The sequence below is a fragment of the Stegostoma tigrinum genome, unplaced genomic scaffold (assembly GCF_030684315.1).
Source record: "Stegostoma tigrinum isolate sSteTig4 unplaced genomic scaffold, sSteTig4.hap1 scaffold_58, whole genome shotgun sequence".
Taxonomy (NCBI): Eukaryota; Metazoa; Chordata; class Chondrichthyes; order Orectolobiformes; family Stegostomatidae; genus Stegostoma; species Stegostoma tigrinum.
The window spans coordinates 186,328-207,215 of record NW_026728516.1 but is presented as its reverse complement, the minus strand read 5'-3'; the positions used below and the strand labels follow the sequence as shown (position 1 = coordinate 207,215).

The 20,888-nt window shown below is 42.7% G+C and overlaps 1 long non-coding RNA gene across 1 annotated transcript; it reads left to right on the top strand.

The window, feature by feature from the left end:
* Window positions 1-642: 642 nt before the first annotated feature.
* Window positions 643-20,420, top strand: LOC132208942 (uncharacterized). The gene is made up of 3 exons (XR_009445040.1): window positions 643-714; window positions 1,653-1,794; window positions 6,416-20,420. It is a non-coding gene; the product is annotated as an uncharacterized LOC132208942 (long non-coding RNA).
* Window positions 20,421-20,888: the final 468 nt, after the last annotated feature.

Here is a 20,888-nt window from a genome sequence, read left to right as displayed (position 1 = left end):
TCATCAAGAGTTCTTTCAGCCACCGTTGTACTGTCCTTGGCTAACAAAGCCACACCTCCCCCTCTTTTACCACCTTCCCTGTCCTTAATGAAAGATCTAAACCCTGGAGCTTACAACATCCATTCCTGACCCTGCTCTATCCATGTCTCCGAAACAGCCAAAACATCGAGGAGAATGACAGAGTAAAAGTTTCCATAAAATACAAGCTGTTGTTTTGCCTTACATTAGGAGAATCAGGAGTGGCCCATTTTTTCCCTCATCTCGGGATGAACCCTTACCATCACTCACAGAGCTAATGAACAGCAGGAAAAATCTTCACCACTGACTACCTGCACTCACCTATCACCTTCCCACCTACCTTCCCCAGCCCCCACTCTGTTTATGTTTCAGTTCCCGTCCCCTCCCCCATTTCTGAAGAAGGGTCCTGAACCATTAACTCTCCTGCTCCTCTGATGGTGCCTGGCTCGCTGTGTCCCTCCAGCTTCACACTGTGTCATCCTTGACTCCAGCACCTGCAGCTATTGCTGTCTCCCTGTGAGCGATGTCAGCTTTGGTTCAATCGGAGCACGGGGCGGGGCTTGGAGGACCCAATGGAAGCGGCCTACCCTCCAACCAATCAGAGCGAGTGAGATGTTTGTCTGCGTGAAAATCACGTGATCGCCCTTGTTCGGGGGCGCAAAATCTCTGCGACTGAAGGTTAGCTGCTTTCGGAAGGTACAGTACACGGGATAAAAAGGAAAGGAGCACAAACCGGGAGGGAAATAGTTTCGGTATTGACTGAGAGGTTTTAATTGCGGTCGATGCATGTCAGAAAACATACATTTTAACATGCCGGCCCCGTGTTTTGCAACAAATGGAAGAATTGCTGCGGACCTGAGGCTGCGATAGGCAGAGGTGATTGCCACCATCTTTATTAGGGGCAATGATCTTTGGGACTCATGCCGGATCGCCATATTTATAGGTGGCAACCTGCAGCGGAACGCAAGCGCAGCCTTTCTTTTTGGGGGGGCGGGGAAAGAAGCGAAATGTGTTTTTTTTTTCTCTGGACTTCTTCCCCAGACTGAGACGTGGCGTGTATTTCCTGGGAAGGACTTTTGACGCTGGCGAAGTACTGGCTTCAGGCAGTATAAATTGCTGCAGTTACACGTTAGATACTTAGTGGAGGAGAAATGCTGAAAACGCGTTCAGAACTGCATGTTCAAAAACAGAGTTGGTGGAAAAGCTCAGTAGGCTTGGCAGCATCCGTGAATTTAAAAAATAACGTTTCGGATCCGCTAACCCTTGCTCAGAACTTCATGTTACCTGTTGCACTCTCACTTTCGGAAGTCCTGCTTTAAATATTATGATCTATTAAAGCATATCCGTTTGTCCATTGTTCATATGATTGGGATCAAATCACTGAACGTGCTCTGAGTCCCCTTGTGCTCCCTGGTCAAATTTATTAATATCTGACTTCCTCCGTCTCTAATAATGGGTGTATTTTCCCTCTGCATCTTTCTGTGGCGGGGAGCAGGGTGATTTGAACAGGAGGATTTATACATGACTAACGGAAACCAAGAGAAATGTTTGCCTTTTCCAAACAATCTTGTGGTGTTTTCTGGATTTCTATCCAGGGCTGACAGTTATTTGTCTCTTATGGATTTGTTTTACAGGGTATTAATTGAGAATAATTTGCAGACCAGGATCCCAATGCAAGTTCTCCATTTAGCAGAGTGATCAGGATCTGAGTATCATTGACACTTAAATGCGAAAGGGAAGAGGTTTAACCATTCTATCCATGGGAGAATATTCCTGGTAAGGTTGTAACTTGAAAGCAGAATATTCAAATTTTTGGTTTGATCACCCCAGGGATAAGTGTTGAGTTCTATACCCTGCAGCTGAGAAAGGAGATATTGGCCTGAGAGGGGCAGTTTTGTCCAAACAACACCTCGTCTCCTTGAAAGAACTGTCATATTTAGTCCCAATCGCCCACTTCATGATTTTAATCTATATATTCTTCATTCTTGAATATCTGCAAACTTCCTTTTAAAATTCCTTATGGGCACAAATTCCAGCACCCCTTCAAGTGGAATCTTCCAGATCCTGACAACTCCATTGATCCTGAAACTGCTGAAGTCTGTGTTGAGTCCTGAGGGTTATAAATTACTGCATTTAACGTGAAGATGCTGTTCCCTGAGCTCCCATTGAGCTGAATTGAAACAGTATGGGAGGCTGAGATCAGAGTGGGTGTGAGCAGACAATGAAAATGAAAAGGCTGCACTGTGAGTGTTGCTTGGCTAAATGAGAGTGCTTTGGAGTTGGGTGAAACAGAAAGAAAGTGAAACTGAAAGATTGAGTGTGATGCTCAGTCTCAGTTTGGGCAGTTCAGAAAGTCTCACCGTCCTAACGGAAACAGTCAATTGATAATTGATACTGTAAAGAATTTTCTTACAGTTTTTAAAGTATATATTAGCTTATATAAAGTTAGCGACTTTTGATTTTATAATAGTAATGTTTGAAATGAAGGGGAAGGACCTCGCTTCATTAAATTCTCTTTAAGGCAGAAACTGGCTTAATCTGGAGAGAAGTCACAACAGAAGCCCTCAGGTCTGTGGTGTCCTTGTCTAGCACAACAGAACATAGACCCTTGATGTTGTGTCGACCTGGGAAATCAAACTGAAGCCCATTTAACCCACACTATTCCATTATCATCCATATGTTTATCCAATGACCACTTAAATGCCCTTAAACTTGGCGAGTCTACTACTGTTGCAGGCAGGGCATTTCACGCCCTTACTACTCTGAGTAAAGAACCTACCTCTAACATCTGTCCTACAACTATCACCCCTCAATTTAAAGCTATGGCCCCTCGTGCTAGCCACCTCCATCCGAGGAAGAAGGATCTCAGTGTCCGCCCTATCTACTCCTCATATCAGCTTGTATGTCTCTATTAGGTCACCTCTTAACCTTCTTCTAACGAAAACAGCCTCAAGTCCCTCAACTTTTCCTCAAAAGACCTTCCCTCAATACCAGGGAACATCCAGGTAAATCTCCTGTGCACCCTTTCCAATGCTTCCACGTCCTTCCTGTAATGTGGCGACCAGAGCTCCAAGTGTGGTCGCACCAGCGTTGTGTACAGCTGCAACATGACTTCATGGCTCTGAAACTCAATCCCTCTACCAATAAAACCTCACACACCATCCACCTTCTTAACAACCCTACCAACCTGGGTGGAAACTTTCAGGGATCTATGCACACGGATCCTGAGATCTCTTTGCTCATCCACACTACCAAGAATTTTACCATTAGCCCAGTACTCTGTATTCCTGTCACTCCTTCCAAAGTGAATCACCTCACACTTTTCCGCGTTAAACTCCGGGATATTACCAGTGTCTCTGTTGGCTATTTGTGCAGGAAGTGTATCCGTCTGCAGCTACTGGTTAGCTGTTTTTCAGAGCTGGAGCTGTGGGTGCAGTCAGTATGGAGCATTCATGATACTGAGAAGGTTGTGGTAGCATTCTCAACAGATGGGTCACAAGCAGGTGAAGATTACACAGACAGCAAGGGAATGGGTGGCCATCAGACAAGTAAAAGGCTCAGAAATGAAGTGCTCGAGTCCCTCGTGGTCATCGTCCTCAAACAAATATACTGTTTTTGGTACTGTTTGGTCGGGGGAGGGCTGGTGGTGGTGGGGTGGCCAATCGGGAAGCAGCATCAGTCAAGTTCATGGCACTTGGAGTGACTCTGCTGCAGAGAAGAGGAGGAAAATGATGAATATGACTGTAGAGACAGGGGATTCAATAGTAAGGGGCACAGAGAGACATGAATCCAGGATGGTATGTTGCCTCCCTGGTGCCAGGATCAGCGATGAGATGGAGCAGCTTCAGGACATTCTGGAGTGGGAGGGTGAACATCCGATTGTACCAGTGACATAGGAGGACCTGAAAGCTGAAGATAGGAAGATAAGAGATACATTAAAATACAAGATCTCAAATGTAGTATTGTCAAGCTTACACCCAGTGCCACATTGTGGTAGGGAGGAGTTTTGTGTTGTGTTCAGTTGTACAAGCGACCTTTATTCAGAGCTCTGTTACCGCATGTGTGGGAGAGGCCAGAGTCCACTCCAAACCTGGCTTTCACGTGAGGCCTAATTCCCCTCTTAAATACAGCTCAGATTGGAAGAGTGGGCAATGACACTCAAACTTTCCCTGGCTGATTGTAATATTTTTATTCCTTTTGCTAGATGTTGTTTACATGCAATATTGTTGTCATTGTTAGCCACACACCCCAAATCAATATATCCAATCCAGTAAGCAAACAATCATGGACAATACTATGTTCAGCCTTAAACCCTCCCATAATCTCCTGAGGTTAGCTAGAAAATGACTTCATCTGTCTTTGGGACCTTACAATGCTTTTGACAGTTATATTCCTCCTCAGACATTTGCCAGCTGCACCATGTTTTTTGCCAAAAACCAAAATAGTAGCTTATCACTGAGAACTTTTCCAAATTCTCTAACTGTAGTGTGGATTGTTAGGAATTGTGATAAAGTCTTTTAAACTCAACTCTGATATAAAGTAACTACAATTTTGTAATACAGTTGAAAATTGTGGAAAAATCCCTCTCTCACTTCAGCTTAAGAGACCAAACAAACAGTGTTTCTGACTTGCTGTTGCAGTTTACAACCCCAACGATTTGCATGCTGCAAATGATTTTTAAATTGAAGTTTCATTTTCTACTCTAAGTGCTTTCCATTATTACTTTCTTGTTTTAATAAAAAGCATCTATTCAAATTCCACTGAGGATGAAATTCAGTCACTTTACAGCTTTACCAAGCCATTAAACAAAACTTGTTTAGATTTCACAAATAACGAAGGCACTAATCATGTCTTCACTTCGGATTTTGCAATCTATCTTTGTCACTCTTCCGTTGATCTTTGCATGTAAGAATTTATTCAAATTATCCATATCTACATTTCAATTGTTTTATCTCTCTGCAGCCCTGACTTCTCTCTTTATAACCTTTCTTTGCCCCTTCCTATGTTGTTGGTCTTTTAGAGGTTGTGTTTACACCATTTATTGCTTTGCCTTCCATAATGATGCAGTGAGCTGCTTTTATTGCTGACAAACATTCGCTCAAGGAATTCAGCTAACCATTTCATGTTAATTGGTTGTTTGCATTTCTGGTTACAATTACCTAAACAGTTCAGAATGCTGTAGGATCAGACTTTTGCTTCTACTTTTTAATTAAGTAACAAACTTGTGATTGTGGCTGGACCAGGCCTTTAAAAACTGCCTCTTATTAAAATGCTTATGTGTTTTGAACTGCCTGTTTACAGAAACCCAAGTAAATTCCCTAATGTTCCTTCTCAACAGGACTCTTTTATGACCCCCACAGGACCTTTCGTGATCTAATCCAGTAACAGTGTGAGCTGCTACAATGCACGTGCTAGTAAAAGCATAAGAGGACAGATGAGATGAGTGCATGGCTGGAGATATAACTTAAAGCGTTTAGATTCCTGAGGCTTTGAGACTGTTTGTTTCTGGGGAAGGTGGGACATGCACAAGCTTGAACAATTGTCCTGGGCAGAGCTGGGACAGATATTCTTGTTGATGTTTTTGCTAGTTCCACTGGTGAGGATTTAAACTCGGATGACAGGGGAATGGGAACCAAAGTATAGCTTCAGTAGTAAGAGACTCAGATCAGCAAATGGGACGTGAAATTAGTTCATGATGTTGTCGGTGGCTGAAAGATTAAAAGAAAGAAGGATTAATCAAGATCAAAACTCTCTCATCATGCATCAGACCTGAGATCCCAGGAATTGGTCTGGTGAACCTTCTTTACGATCATTCAGTAGCCAGGGCATCCTTCCTTTGGAAAGGAGAACAAAGGTGCACACGACTCCAGGTGTGGTCTCACCAAGGCCCTTATAGAAAGATATCCCTCTTCCTGTACTCGAATCCTCTCACAATGAAGGGCAAAATATCATTTGCATTCTTCACTACTTGCTGCTGCCTGTTTCCTAAAAGAGAATAGGAGAGAAACACGGAACTAAATGGGGTCAGACACCGGGGTAACATTGTTGAACACACTGTCCCCATTGTATCAGTGCTGGTCATCAAGCACCTATTTAAGCTAGGCCCGTTTTCTGGCACTCGGTGTGTAACCTATATTATGGTGCAATGGATGATCATCTCAACACTTCTTCAAGATTGCAATGGTTCCTGCATCTATCACCATTTCAGATGCTGCCAGATCTGCTGTGGATCTCCATCTTTTTCTGTTTTTATTTCAGATTTCAGGTATTTTGCTGTGTATTCTCAGCCCTTCAGAAGCATCAGAGGGTATGGGGAGAAAACAGGAATTGGATTCATTTTCTGATGTATAAAATGCCTGCCCTTCATGTCTGTCCAAACTCTATCTTTTTTTTGTAGTTTCGGGCAAACGCTGACTGTTTCCCTTCCCTGAAGGACATGAAATGAACCAGTTCAGTTTTACTGATAATCCAGCAGTGCCCCTCGGTGTTGGATCCACAATTGACCAGATTAATTTCAGAGTTTCACAATCTTTGTGTGTATTCTTCTGGTTTCTCTCTCTCTACTTTTCTGTTTGAAATTTTGATTGCATTCAGAGAGATCAAACAAAACCACATCCAGATCTGACACTCAATCTGTTTGTCATAACCTAATTATCTCAGGATTTTGAACATTGAAGGAAGAAGCACTGTTCACCAGGGAGAAATGCGTATTGTCTGTGTGTCGAAGAGTCTGTGAAGATTCATCTGAAATGTCCAAACACCAGCGCAGTCACACTGGGGAGAGACTGTGGAAATGTGGGGATTGTGGGAAAGGATTTATTTACCCATCACACCAGAGAGAAATCATTCACCTGTTCTGTGTGTGGGAAAGGATTCACTCAGTCATCCTCTCTGCTGGAACACCAGCAAGTTCACACTGGGAAAAGACCATTAATCTGTTCTGAATGTGGGAAAGGATTCACTCGCAATTCCAAACTATTGGTACATCAGCGAGTTCACACTGGAGAGAAACCTTTCACCTGTTCTGAGTGTGGGAAGGGATTTACTCACTCATCCAACCTGCTGACACATCAGCGACTTCATACTGGAGAGAGACCATTCAGCTGTTCGGAGTGTGGAAAAGCATTCACTCAGACAGTTCACCTGCTGACACATCAGTGAATTCACACTGGAGAGAAACCGTTCACATGTTCCGAATGTGGGAAGGGATTTGCTCACTCAACCAACCTGCTGAGACACCAGCGAGTTCACTCTGGGGCCAGACCATTCACTTGTTCTATGTGTGGAAAGGGATTCACTCAATCATGCAAACTGTTAACACACCAGCAAGTTCACCACAACCACATTTGAAGGATTTTGCTTTTAAATCAAGGATTGAACTTGGATCTTTGGGCTGTTTGTACTGGTGTCATTAGTCCCTGCTCAAAACTTGATCTTCTCTTGGGAAATAAGGTAGGGCAGGTGACTGAGAGGTCAGTGGGAGAAATATTTTGGGGCCTATGATCATTGTTGTATTAGTTTTAAAATAGTTATGGAGAAGGATAGACTTGGTCTAAAAGTTAAAGTTTTCAATGGGACTAAGGCCAATTTTGACACTATTATGCCCCTTAAAAGCACAGTAAGACCACCTATGTATGGGAATGCACAAGATGGATGACATGCAAAACAAGTATTTTACATCGGTATTTACTGTGGAAAAGAATATGAAAGCTAGAGAACTTAGAAATGAATGTGTATCTTGAAAAGTTCCATATTATAGAGGAGGTGGTGCTGGATGCCTTACAGAGCATAAAGGTGGATAAATCCCCAGGACTTCTTCAGGTGTATTCTCCAACTTTGCGGGAAGTTAGGCTTGCGATTGGGCCCCTTGCTCAGATATTTGCACCATTGACAGTCATAGGTGAGCTGTTAGGCTGGAGGTTGGCTATTCCAGTGCCATTGTTTAAGAAAGGTGGTAACATAAAGCCAGGGAACAATAAACTTTTGGTGAGCCTGATGTCAGTTATGGGTAAGTTGTTGGAGGGAAGTCTGAGGGATAGGATTTACATGTATTTGGAAAGCGTGGACTGAATGGGGATAGTCAACATGTCTTTGTCCATAGGAAATTATGTCTTGATTGAGTTTTTTTTGAAGAAGTTACAAAGAAAATTGATGGCAGACTGGTGGATGTTTTCGATATGGATTTCAGTAAGTAAAATTCTGCATGGTAGACTGATTAACAAGGTGAGATCACATGGAATCCAGGGAGAGCTGGCCATTTGGAAAGGCCTTTGGCCTGCAGTATGCTGCAAGGATTGGTACTTAGTAACTATAACTCCTGCATTCACATCCAAATCATCTTTATAAATGACAGAAATGAGTGGACCCAGCTCTGATCCTTGTGGCACACCACTGGTCACACACCTCCAGTCTACAAAGCAACCCTCCACCAGCACTCTGTCTCCTACCTTCAAGTCAGATCTGTATCCAAATGACTGGTTCTCTCTGTATTCCATGTGATCTGACCTTGCTAATCAGTCTACCATGAGGAACCTTGTCAACTGCCTTACTGACATCCATATAGAACACATCCACTGCTTTGCCCTAATCAATCCTCTTTGTTCCTTCTTCAAAAAAAATCAAGTTAGTGAGACATGATTTCCTACACACACAGCCATGTTGCCTGTCCCGAATCAGTCCTTCCCTTTCCAAATATTTCAAGTACTATCCCTCAGGATTCCCTCCAACGACTTGCCCACCACTAATATCAGGCTCACTGGCCTATAGTTTCCTGGCTTTTCCTTAGCACCTTTCTTAAATAGTGGCATCACATTAGCCAACTTCTGATCCCTCATCTGTGGCTATCGATGATACAAATATCTCAGCAAGGGGCCCAACAATCTCTTGCCTAGTTTCCCTCCGAGTTCTCGGATACACCTGATCAGGTCCCAGGAATTTATCCACTTTTATGCGTTTTAAGCCATTCAGCATCACTACCTCTGAAATATGGCTAATTTTCAAGATGTTGCTCTTTATTTCCCCACTGTCTATATCTTCCATATCCTTTTCTGTAGTAAATACTGATGCATAATACTTGTTTTATTATATTCCCCATTTCTTGCAATTCCACACAAAGGCGGCATTGCTGCTTTTTAAGGGGCCCTATTCTCTCCCTAGTTATCCTTTTGTTCTTAATCTATTTGTAGAATCCCTCTGGATTTTCCTTAATACTATTTGCCGAAGCTACCTCATGTCCCCTTTTTGCCCTCCTAATTTCCCTCTTAAGTATACCATTGTCATTATACTCTTATAAGGATTCACTCAATCTCTGCTGTCTATACCTGGCATGCCCTTCCTTCCTTTTTCTTGACCAAAACCTTGATTTCTCTAGTCATCCAGAATTCCCTACACCGACCAGCATTGTCCGTCACCCGAACAGGAACATACTGTCCCTGAACACTCATTATCTTTTTTTTTGAAGGCTTCCCACTTCTGAACCTTTCCGTTTTACCTGCAAATATCTGCCCCAATCAACTTTTGAAAGCTCTTGCGTAATACCATTAAAATTGGCCTTCCTCCAATATAGAACTTTAACTTTCAGACCCGGTCTACTCTGTTCCATCACTATTTTAAAACTAATAGTATTATGGTCACTGGCCCCAAAGTCCTCCCCCACTGATACCCTAGTCACCTGTCCTGCTTTATTTGCCAAGAGCAGGTCAAGTTTTGCTCTTTCTCGAGTCGATACAGCGCATACTGAATCAGAACATTTTCCTGTACACTCTCAGCAAATTCCTCTCCATTCAAGCCTTTTACACTATGGAATTCCCAATCTGTTTGGAAAACTAAAATCCATTCCATAACCACCCTGTTATTCTTACAGATAACTGAGATCTTCTTTCAAAATTGTTTGTCAGATTCCTGCTGACTATTGGGAGGCATATAGTATAATCCCAATAAAGTGATCGTCCCTTTTCTTATTTCTAAGTTCCACCCAAATAACTTCCCTGGATGTGTTCTCAGATATATCCTGCCTAAGTAAAACCATAATGTTATCCTTGCTCAAAAATGCCGCTTTTCACTCCTGTCTTGCTTTGCTTCCCCTCCCGCTTTGACTTTCTATCGGATCTATATCTTGGAACATTAATCTGGCAGCCCTGTCCATCCTTGAGCCTTGTCTCTGTAATTGCAATGATAACCCAGTTCCATGTTTCCAACCTTGCCCTGAGTTCATCTGCCTTAGCTGTTAGGCCTCTGGCATTGAAATAAATGGTGTTTAATTTATTCGTCCTTTTGCATTAATCTCAATAACAAATACGTAACGGTAGGGTAGGTTTTGAAAATGATGACGTTTTATTGCTGTATATCAACACATTCACAGTGGGTAAAGACAATCCACCTGCACACTGTGAAAAAGGATTTCCTAGTTCATTAGGACTGGTTTTCATAGAATTCAGAGTATTCCGACAGTATGGAAACAGGCTGTTTGGCCCAAGCATTCACAGAAAACCTCAGAGCATGCCACTCAGACACATGTCCTGGTAACCCACCTAATCTACACATCCCTGAACACTCTGGGCAATTTAGCTTGGCGAATCCACCTAACCAACACATGGGAGGAAACCAGAACACCCAAAGGAAACCCACGCAGCCACAGGGAGAACATGCCAACAGCCACACACTCAGTTGCCCAAGGGTGGAATCAAGTCTGGGTCCCTGGCATTGTGAGCCAGCAGTGCTAACCGCTGAGCCACTGTGGATAACCACCAATGAGTTCCCAAGAATCTGTCGGAATTTTTTTTGTTGCTCCTATTATCTGTATCCACGTCATGTTATCTGGGCATGTTTCTCATGATGTTTGAAAACACCACGTGTTTGGTTACCTAGTTGGGAGAAAAAAAACGATATAAGTTAACCTTTTATTAAAACTACTGTGCATTGAGTCTTCATCTCAAAAGCAGACTAGTTTATTTTGAAAGGCTGTCCATCTGCCCTAACTCCTCCATCCTCACCTCCAAGTGTGAGTAACCTAGGTTTTTACTTTTCACTCAATGACAGTCAGTACAGTTCATATGAGCAATTGGGAACAGGGTCATCCCATAATGCTTGAAACTTAGTGTACTAATGGTACACTATTACAATAATAACCATTACACTTCTTTTCTGAATCTTTTCAAGTTTTACAACACCCTTCCTTTAGCAGGAAGACTAGAATTACACACAGCAGTTACACCTCAACTGGAATGGGACCTGCATCCTTGTGGGAGGTGGGGGTGGGTTTACAGTACTGTTGAGGGCCTTGTAAATAACTTAGCAGTGGGCTGAAATCCAGAGAGAATGTTCAAAATAATAACAAGGGCCAAAAAGAGAAGAAACGAGAGTCTGGAAGGCATTGTTACAGGCCAGGTTAAGGTATAAGGGAGTTTAAGGGTGAATGGTATTTAATGCTTGGAGTCAGGTGAATAAGGCGGATGATTTGAGGATACACATTAATGGGGTCATAAAGACATTGCTGTCACTTGGACACGGTTAGCAGCTCAGTATTCCAGGATATAGGGCCTTCATGCAAGGCAGTGGAGTTGGTAAAGGAGGAGGAGATATTGTTATTTTGTTTAGGAAATCTATTACAGCAATAAGGAGGGGCGGCGTCTTTGAAAACTCCACAAATAAATAAGGAGGCAAATTTTGAGAAAGTGTAAAAATAGCAGGATTGAGGTAGCAGGAGCTTTCAACTTCCTCAACATTAATGTAGGCATATTATTTACAGTTTTGGTGCTTGTATTTAAGAAAGGATATACTGGTGTTGAATGCAGTACAAAGAGATTCGCTAAGCTGATTCATGGGATGAAAGGGTTAGCCTGTCAAGAATAGCTGGAGGAAGGGAATTTGCAGAGGGGAAATACCAAGTAATTAAACAGGTGGTGCTCAAAGTTGGGCTCATATTCACAACCCTGCACTTAAACAGCGTATGTTCTAACAACTGAGCTAACTTGGCCTCCCACAGTCAGTGTTCAAATCTTGCTTTATAAGGCGACAAATGGGTTTTTTCACTGACGCCACTGCAGTCCAAGGAAGTAAAAGGTATTTGCTTTAGAAAATCCCAAGGTTCCAATGTATTCTTCTCATTCACATTGCAACCCATTTTCGGTACTTGCTCCAGGATTTAACATTCAAAATTAATTTAGTGATGTTGTTTCCCTCATCTTTAAGCAGCCTGTATGACTCCAGTCACTCGGTCAAATGGTGAATAAATCTGTCTCAATAAACCAATTCTTTTCAGCTACAGTCTAAGAAATGTTCATTTATTTGCTGAGTCTCACACAACATGTTCTTTGTTCTATGTGTCAACAACTTTTGCCAATTCTCATGTTATGGACTGCATTTTTAGCCATCGGTTAAAAAGATTCGAAGGACCAGAGGTTTCTGGTGCAGTTGTATGACTTCCTACTAAGTGGTACAAAGAAATAAACAAGCTTAAAAGATGAGGAAGGAAATGTATTTTTAAGTGAAGACTGTTCAGTTACTGTGTGCTTGTTGCTTAAAATGGATGATTGAAGTCTTCACAGCGCAATGTTTAAACAGACAGACACCAAGACCTTGTGAGCAAGTATTTCAGGCATTTGACACATTGGACAATTTGTGTTTCTAAATTAAATCTCTGTCCAAAAAAAAGTGCTGGATAAATTCAGCGGGGCTCTCAGATAGTTATTGATAGCTGTTTCTGATTCAGGATTGGTACGGAAAAGGACAGAAATGGGTCTAAAGTCCTATGCTGGTGCTGCAAATGATAAAGAAAGAAAATAGAATTTTAACTTTAATTGCTACATAATTGTTAAAAATTGTAACAACTATGTAGGATGTTAGTGAAGCCATTCCTGTGGAGAGAGAAATAGTTCTAAGTTCTTGAAACTAACGTGATTTCACTTGTCTCAGACCTACTATGTTTCTATAACACTTTCTGTTAAGAAAAGAACTTTTGGCTGTTTGAGAAGGGAAAAGCTTGAGAAGTGACCTGAGAGAAATTGGAGACTTTGCAGGGATTTGAGGCAAAATTGGTGTTGAGCTTGGGAACCCATTAGAGATTTAAGAAATGGTAATGCTGTCTTGAGGCCTCCTGCTCCATGACTAAAATTTGGTGCAGCGACATTATCGTCAAAGACAATAAGGATGACCACGACTTGTCAGTTACTGTGGCTGAACATTCTAAGGAGCTGAATGAAGACTGCAGTCTTTTCATTGATGTGGGTTTGAATCTCACTGCTGCAACTGTCCGTTGAGCAAGTGGCATTTTCTTCTCCACAGGATTTTTACTGTGTGTAAGAAAAGAGGAGACAATACACATATAATTTGCTGCATGAAGAAAAAAATATATACTTGAAGTTCTCTTAAAGTTTTTTTTTCTAGGAGCTACACAGACATGTTTGAGTATACAGGAGGCATAGAAACAAAATAGGTACAACAGGGGTGAGGAAGAACAGTGGGAGAGAGGGAGGGGAAAACCTACATTACCTCATCCTCAGTATTTATCCAGAACAGCATTCGGTGAGAGTAACTACTGTACAGTCCTGTGGAAAGTAGGTCCCATTCTCACTTCAAGGAAAAACTTCTCACGCTGCCTGGTACTATCATGATGCTAAGTTGGATAGTCTTTTAACAAATCTGCTGACTTATTTGTGATGCACTTCGGGCCAATAACACTAGAACTGAGAGAGCAGAGACTTGAATCACTCCAACATTACGGGACAGTTGAGTATGGGGGACCGGTCAGTGTTAGGGCAGATAAATCTAGAGGTAATTAAGAATGGATAGGGTTTCAGCAGCAGATGAGCTGAGACGTGGATGGGGTCAGGTGATGTTACTGAGATGGAAACAGTTGGTTTGGTGATGATGTGGTTGAAAGCTCATCTTAGTGTGAAGTATTTTTTCAGAGTTGTGAACAGTCTGGTTCAGCTTCACACAGTTACTGGACAGAAGGTTGCAGTCAGTGTAGAAGCTGTCTCGCTGGGTAATTGGAGGAAATTTCAGTTCATCCTGCACCGGATTCAGACAAGTCAGGATGATGTGTGACTTGGAGGGGGTCCTCACCGTGATGGTGTTCCATATAGATCTTCCACACTGGACGTTCACAGTAGTGAATTTTAAGGGTTTGTGACATGATGTTAAAGTTCTGATTGAGATGTGGATTTATTCAATACCTGTGTTTCACTTCTTTCGCCACATTCTTTCTTTGTCTGTCCACTCACAAAGAGGTCAGAGTCTTGTGTAAGTCCAGACCAGGTGGTAGGTTCCGTTCCCTGATCGACATTAATGAATCACTGGCTTTTGTGGTCACTTCTTTTTTATAGTACATCATTAATCCAATGGGGTGGCACGGTGGCTCAGTGATTAGCTTTGCAGCCTCACAGCACCAGGGACCCGGGTTCAATTCTAGCCTCGGGCAACTGTATGTGCAGAGTTTTCACGTTCTCCCCGTGTCTGTGTGGGTTTCCTCCAGGTGCTCCGGTTTCCTCCCACAAAGATGTGCAGCCTAGGTGGATTAGTGGATTAGCCATGCTAAATTGCCCGTGGTGTTCAAGGCTGTGTGGGATATAGAGGGATGGGTCTGGGTGGGATGCTTCAAGGGGCAGTGTGGACTTGTTGGGCCAAAGGGCCTGTTTCCACACTGTAGGGAGTCTAGTCTAATCTAATCTAATCAAACTACCAGATTCATTACCAGCTGATATCATAGGCAGCCTGGTGTTTGTGTGGACTCTCTCTTATTTGCATTGTTCTGTTTTAAATTGATTTCACGGAGTATTCAAAGGGAAACTGACACCAGGCACAATCCCAGCGTTTTATGGGCCCCTCAGTTTATTGTAAACAGAACATTATCAGATTTTGAACATGGAAGGAGAAAGCATTATTCACAGTGTGAAACCATACACGTATTGTGTGTGTGGACACCAGTTTTAATTAACTACCAGGACTGACACAATGCAAGCCTTGATTGTGGGGAGGGATTCACTTGGTTAACTACAGTCCTGGCACACACGCTGCTCACACTGACGAGAGACCTTTTAAATGTCCAAACTGTGGGAAGTGCTTTAAATGTTCTGGGCAACTGATGAATCATCAATATGTTCACACTGTTGAGGGACCATTCGTGTGTTTTTTGTAGACATGTGTTCAGATGATCAACTAACCTCAATATACGCCAGCGAGTTCACACTGGAGAGAGGCCATTCATCTGCTCTGAGGGTGGGAAGGGATTCACTCATTTATCTCATTTGCTGACACAGAAGTGAGTTTGTAAGTAGCTGTTGGATGTTTGCATTTTGCTTTCAATCAGTCAGTACTGAACCGTTTCAATGGAATCTGTTTCCACTGGTTTAAATAACTCCAGTTCTCAGTCTTTATATTTAGAATCAGAGTCAAATCAAACAGTTTTCTGTGTGACCTGCAGTATGTTTTTTTTAATGATGTGTCTAATAAAAGTTTGTTCTCATTGAACATCTCTTTCACCCTCCCCCATGTATCCTCCATCCTCACCTGCAACACCTGTGAGGAGCTCAAAGAGCTTCATTTTCTAACTCATGGTGATAATCGATCCACTGCCTCTGCTGCTTCTGATGAGGCCAAGGGGCTCCTAAAGTTTTCCCCTGTCTGAACCCAGAACCTGCATGTTTCTCTGGTTTGTCTCCTACATTGTTATAGCCAGTATGTTATGAGCCCCTCTCAACTGGCTGCCAACCTTTTCTCCGAACTGTCTCCCTTCCTTGTGTGCTTTTTCACCTGCTTGCCCCAACTTCTGAGCCTTCTGTGTTCCTCGTGACTGTCAATTTCGACTTTTCTCCTTGACACCTATCATGTGTTTTTTTTATATCTTATCTTAAATTCTATTTGTCATACAAGCAGCCCTGAATGTTTGTCCTTCCTTTCCTTTTTGAGTGTACTTGAGCCAGCTTCTCTTTGAAAGTAGCCCTTATTATTATTTATACTTTGTCCCATCAACCTGTCACTCCAGTCATTGCTGTCCAGCTTTGACCTTGCTCTGTTGAAGACAATTCTCCATCAACTGAGCTTTCTTATTCTGAACTAATGCTGGTTATTATCTGACATTATTCTGCACCTTCCTACACGTGATCATGGTCTCCTGAATGATCTGCCACTGACACTTGATCTACTTGGCCCCCATCATTCCCAAGAAGTATGATCAAACGAGCACTCTTTCTTTTTGAACTGAATGCACTGTTTTCGGAACTTTGTCGTGCATACAATCCAGGAAAACTTACCCTTGCTGCCTCTTACTCTACCAATATTCCAGTCTGTGTTTGAAAAACTGAGGTCTCAAATAACACTATAGAACAGGAACAGTCCCTTTAGCCCACAAGCATCCATTAACACACGATTTTCTAATCATGAAATCTCTTTATTTCCCCTGCACAGTTTGTATCTCTCTATTCCCTGCCAATTCACAAATCCATCAAGATGTCTTTTAAGCATTGTGATTGTACCTGCTTATCCCACTTTCTCTGGCAATGCATTCGAGGCACATACTGTCCTGTGTGTAAAAACTTACTTTTCACACCTCCTTTGCATTTTTCCCTTATACCTTAAACTTATGTCCCCTACACACTGTCATTTCTACTCTAGACTCCACCTATCCATGTCTGTCACAGTTTAGTACATTTCTACCTGATTGCTCCTTAGCCTCTGATGTTTAAATGAAAACAAACCAAATTTATCCAACATCTCCTCATAACTAATATCCTCCAAACAAGGTGACATCCTGGTAACCTGTTTCTGTACCCTTTGCAAAGCTGATCATCCTTGTGGTGGTTTGGTCAGCAGAATTGTACACGACATTGCAGATGTAGCCTCACTGAAGTTCTAGTGAGCTGCAATATGACCAATTTTTATGCACTTTGCCCTGACCATCATCTCCACTACGGTTGCCATTTTCAGGGAACTGTGAACCTGTAGACCTAGATACTGCTCTATGATCGTGCTTCTCAGAATTCTGCCATTTACTGTGCACTTACCTCCTTCATTAGACCTTCCAAAATGTATCACCTCACATTTGTCTGGATTAAATACCACCTGCCATTTTCCCATACAAGTCTCCAGTCAATCTATATCCTGCTGTATCCTCTAGCATTCCTCCTCACTACTCTCAGCTCCACACATCTTTGTCATTCATATATTTACTAATTTGATCACCTACATTCTCCTTCAATTTTTTTTTAATAATAAATATGTTAACAACAGGTGTCTGATTCCTACAGAAAAGCACTGGTCACAGATCTATAGCTACTTTTCATCTTCTATGACAAAGCCAGTTCTGTACCCACCTCATGGTGTAACCTAGGTCACTTAGACTTCTGTATCAGCCTGCCATGATGGGCCTTGTCAAAGGCCTTGCTGAAGTTCATGTGGATAACATGCACCGTGGCTTCCTGCAGAGGAGGCCATGTCTCTCAAACTGGATTGTGTTTTTTTTGAAGAAGTGATGAAGATGATTGATGTAGGCAGCGCAGTGGATGTTGTTTGCATGTACTCTACTGAAGCATTTGACAAGCTCCCTCATGGTAGGTGGGTCCAGGAGATTATGTCACATGAGATCGATCCATGGTGAGTTGCTAAATTGGATTGGGTTAGAGGACAGAGGGTGGGTGGGGATGGTGTTTTTTGACGAGAGATCTGCAACCAGTGATGTTCCACAAGGTTTGTCATTTTTATAAATGATTGGGATGAAAATCTAAGTTGTCTGTTTAATAGGTTTGCTAATGCTGTGAAAATTGGTGCAGCTGACGATAGTGAGGTAGGTTGTCAAAGGACACAGCGGGATGTAGATCAATCGGAAAGTTGGATGGAGAAATGGCAGATGGACTTTAATTCAGAGAAGAGTGAGGAAATGCAGTTTCGGAGGCTAAATGCAGGAGGAAAGTATACAGTAAATGGCAGGACCATTAGGAGCATTGGTATAAAGGGGGATCTTGGGGTCTAATTCCAGATAGCTCCCTGAACACAGTTGGATAAGGTGGTAAAGAAGAAAGTTGAGTGGACCAGTGCACTGTCATCAGTGTCGGGGAGAGTCTTAAAGACAAGCTTTATTTTTGTATTTGTTTTCAGTCTGGATTGAGAGGCGGGCTCACTGCCTGACCAGGTATACAGGTAGACTTCTTCATTTCAGAGGGGAATGTCAAGGCTGAGAAAATGAGGAAGAAAATGTGAAACAAAGTTGGGGTTATGACACAGCCCAGTTTCACTTCATTCTTTACCCTGGACCTATCAGATGTGATGCTGTTAATCTGTGCAAAACAGGGCAGTGAAAGCAGCAGTTGGCCCAAGAAGCTTTGATGAACAAAACTTGTTTGGTCATCTCCTTTGTCAGCTTCCTTTCTATAAATTGATTTTTATGTTTTCCTTTCCACAAGGCATCTGTTTCTTTCTCCAAACACAAATCTTGAATTCAGAATGACTGTTGGTGCTTTTAAAAAGGGACACTTGTCCAAACCATCAGCAATATGTCCAGAGTACCAAACTGCAGCCAATTATAGGTGTGTTAACATCAGTTGAAACAGATCTAATATTGTCAGACTTAATTTTGGTAGCGATAACAGCAGAATTCAATTCTTTCATAAAATACGGAAATCTCTGGCTGGGCCATCATTAGTCACCCTGGAGAAGATGCTGCTGAGTTTCCTCCTTGAACTACTGCAGTATAAAGGTATTGAGGTTCACTTATATATCTCCAGTTGAAGGATTGAGTGAATCGCTTCCCACAAATGGAGCAAATGAATGGCCATTCTCTAGTGTGAACTCGCTGATGAGCAGAGCGAGGATGAACACCTGAAACTACTCCCACAGGAAGTGCAGCTGAACAGCTTTTCTCTGGGATAAACTCGCTGGTGTCTCAGCAAACTGGATGATTGACTGCAGCCCTTCCCACATACAGAGCGTGAACTTGCTGGTGTCGAATGAGGGCAGATGCATGTCTGAACTTCTTTCCATAGGAGGTGCAGCCAAATAGTTTCTGCTCAGTATGAATTTGCTGGTGTGATTGAAGGCCGGATGAATGAGGGAATCTCTTCCCATGCACCGAACAATTGAATGGCTTCTCCCTTCCTCGGTGCGAATCCATTGACGTCACATGAGCCAGGATGTCTGTGTAAATCTCTTCCCACGCTCTGAACAGGTGAACAGTCTCTCCCCAGTGTGAATTCTCTGGTGTGACATGAGTTTGGTTATTTGATTAAATTCCTTCCCACACACAGAACAGGTAAGTGGCTTCTTCCTGATGCGAATTCATTGATGGATTTCCAGCTGGGATGGGTAATATGGGTAATTGAATCTTTTTACTGTAGTTCTCACATTTCCACGGTTTCTCCACAGGACTGTCACCTTTGTATCACTTCAGAATGGTTGATCAACTGAAGCCTCGACAGCACACTGATCGAGCAGGGTATCTCCCTACTGTGAATGGTGTAAATGTTTTTCCAACCTTCTTGATCGATTGGTTCAATTTCTCTCCACAAGAAATATGCTGGAATGCTCCCACATGGGATGTGTAACAGGGTAAATCTTTTATGCAGTCTACTCACTGCAATATTGTCAGCTGAATATTGTGTGTATCACCTACATACAGGTCAAACATTTCTCCTTCCACATTCAGAGGCTGAAGGGACTCAGCTCCTCGTAAATTGCATGAGTCAACCATTCACAGCAGGAAATTTGATTTGTGTTTAATATCTGCAAATACTTCTCTTCTAATATCCTGCAAAAGGAGTTTACAAAAGTCACTTACTGTCATTGCAGGAATAAATTCAGAACAGACATGTCCAGATCCTAAGGAACATTATTCTTCTCTCTTATTTCTCAAATCTGTAAACTCCTGGCTCTACCCTCCTTCCTCTTTCAACTGAAATCCAGATCTATCCCCCTATCTCTGTCCTCCTCCTTCCAGTTTTCTCCCTTTCTTCGTCCTCTTCTCTCTGGATCAAGTTCCCAACTCCAGTCGGCTGACTGAAAATCAAATCAGTGAGTCTGATTCGGGGTTTGAGTCTCCAGTGGCTGTTTGGTGAATCCTCCCCATACACCTCTAGGATTTCCTTCTTAGTTACAGCCTCATCGATTTCTGCCCAAGTGAGACACGGCTTCCCTTTCCGAAAATGGCAGCCAAGTATCTGGGGAGAATTCCCGTCCCCGACCTAACCAAGGTGGCTGTTAGTAATCCTTGGGCCTGATACATTGGGGCCCCAGGCCTCCTCTACGAGATTATAAACTGCCCAGGCCATCACCTCCCGCGGTTTCCATTCCTACCCCGTCTCACAAACTCCTGCCTCGAGAGCAGGACAGGGATTTTGTTGCTTGAGCCTGGAGAGCTTCTCAAATTGAGTCCCCTGCAGCCTGCTGCAATGCCTGCATTGCGCACTGGGTCTGTGTGATTGGCCTGGAGCTGCCGTCAATGTGAAGGTGGGGGGGGGGGGGGGGGTGGGGGTGCAGATATGAGTGACCAACAAAACAGGGGCGATCGTCTAACCAATCGGAGTGAATGACGGGCAAGAATGTATGTAGCTCTCGCTCATTGGCTGAAACTCATACCAAGCGTCATAGTTCTGAGGCGGACACGACGTATCATACACCCAGTGAACTGAACAACACTGCATGACACCAGGGCAACTGCACCAGGAGTATTCTGTTCAGTATTGTTCTCCTTATCTGAGGAATGATAGTCTGTCTTTGTAGTCACAGTGCTATGGAGATATACCAGACTGATTCCGGGAAGGGGGTTTCTTCATTCAGAGAGGAGTAAATCTGTGGACTTCAACTACCAAAGAAAGTGGTTTAGCAAAATATTGAACGTTGTGAAGAAGGTTTAGATTATTGTTCAGAGGGATAAAGGGATCAAA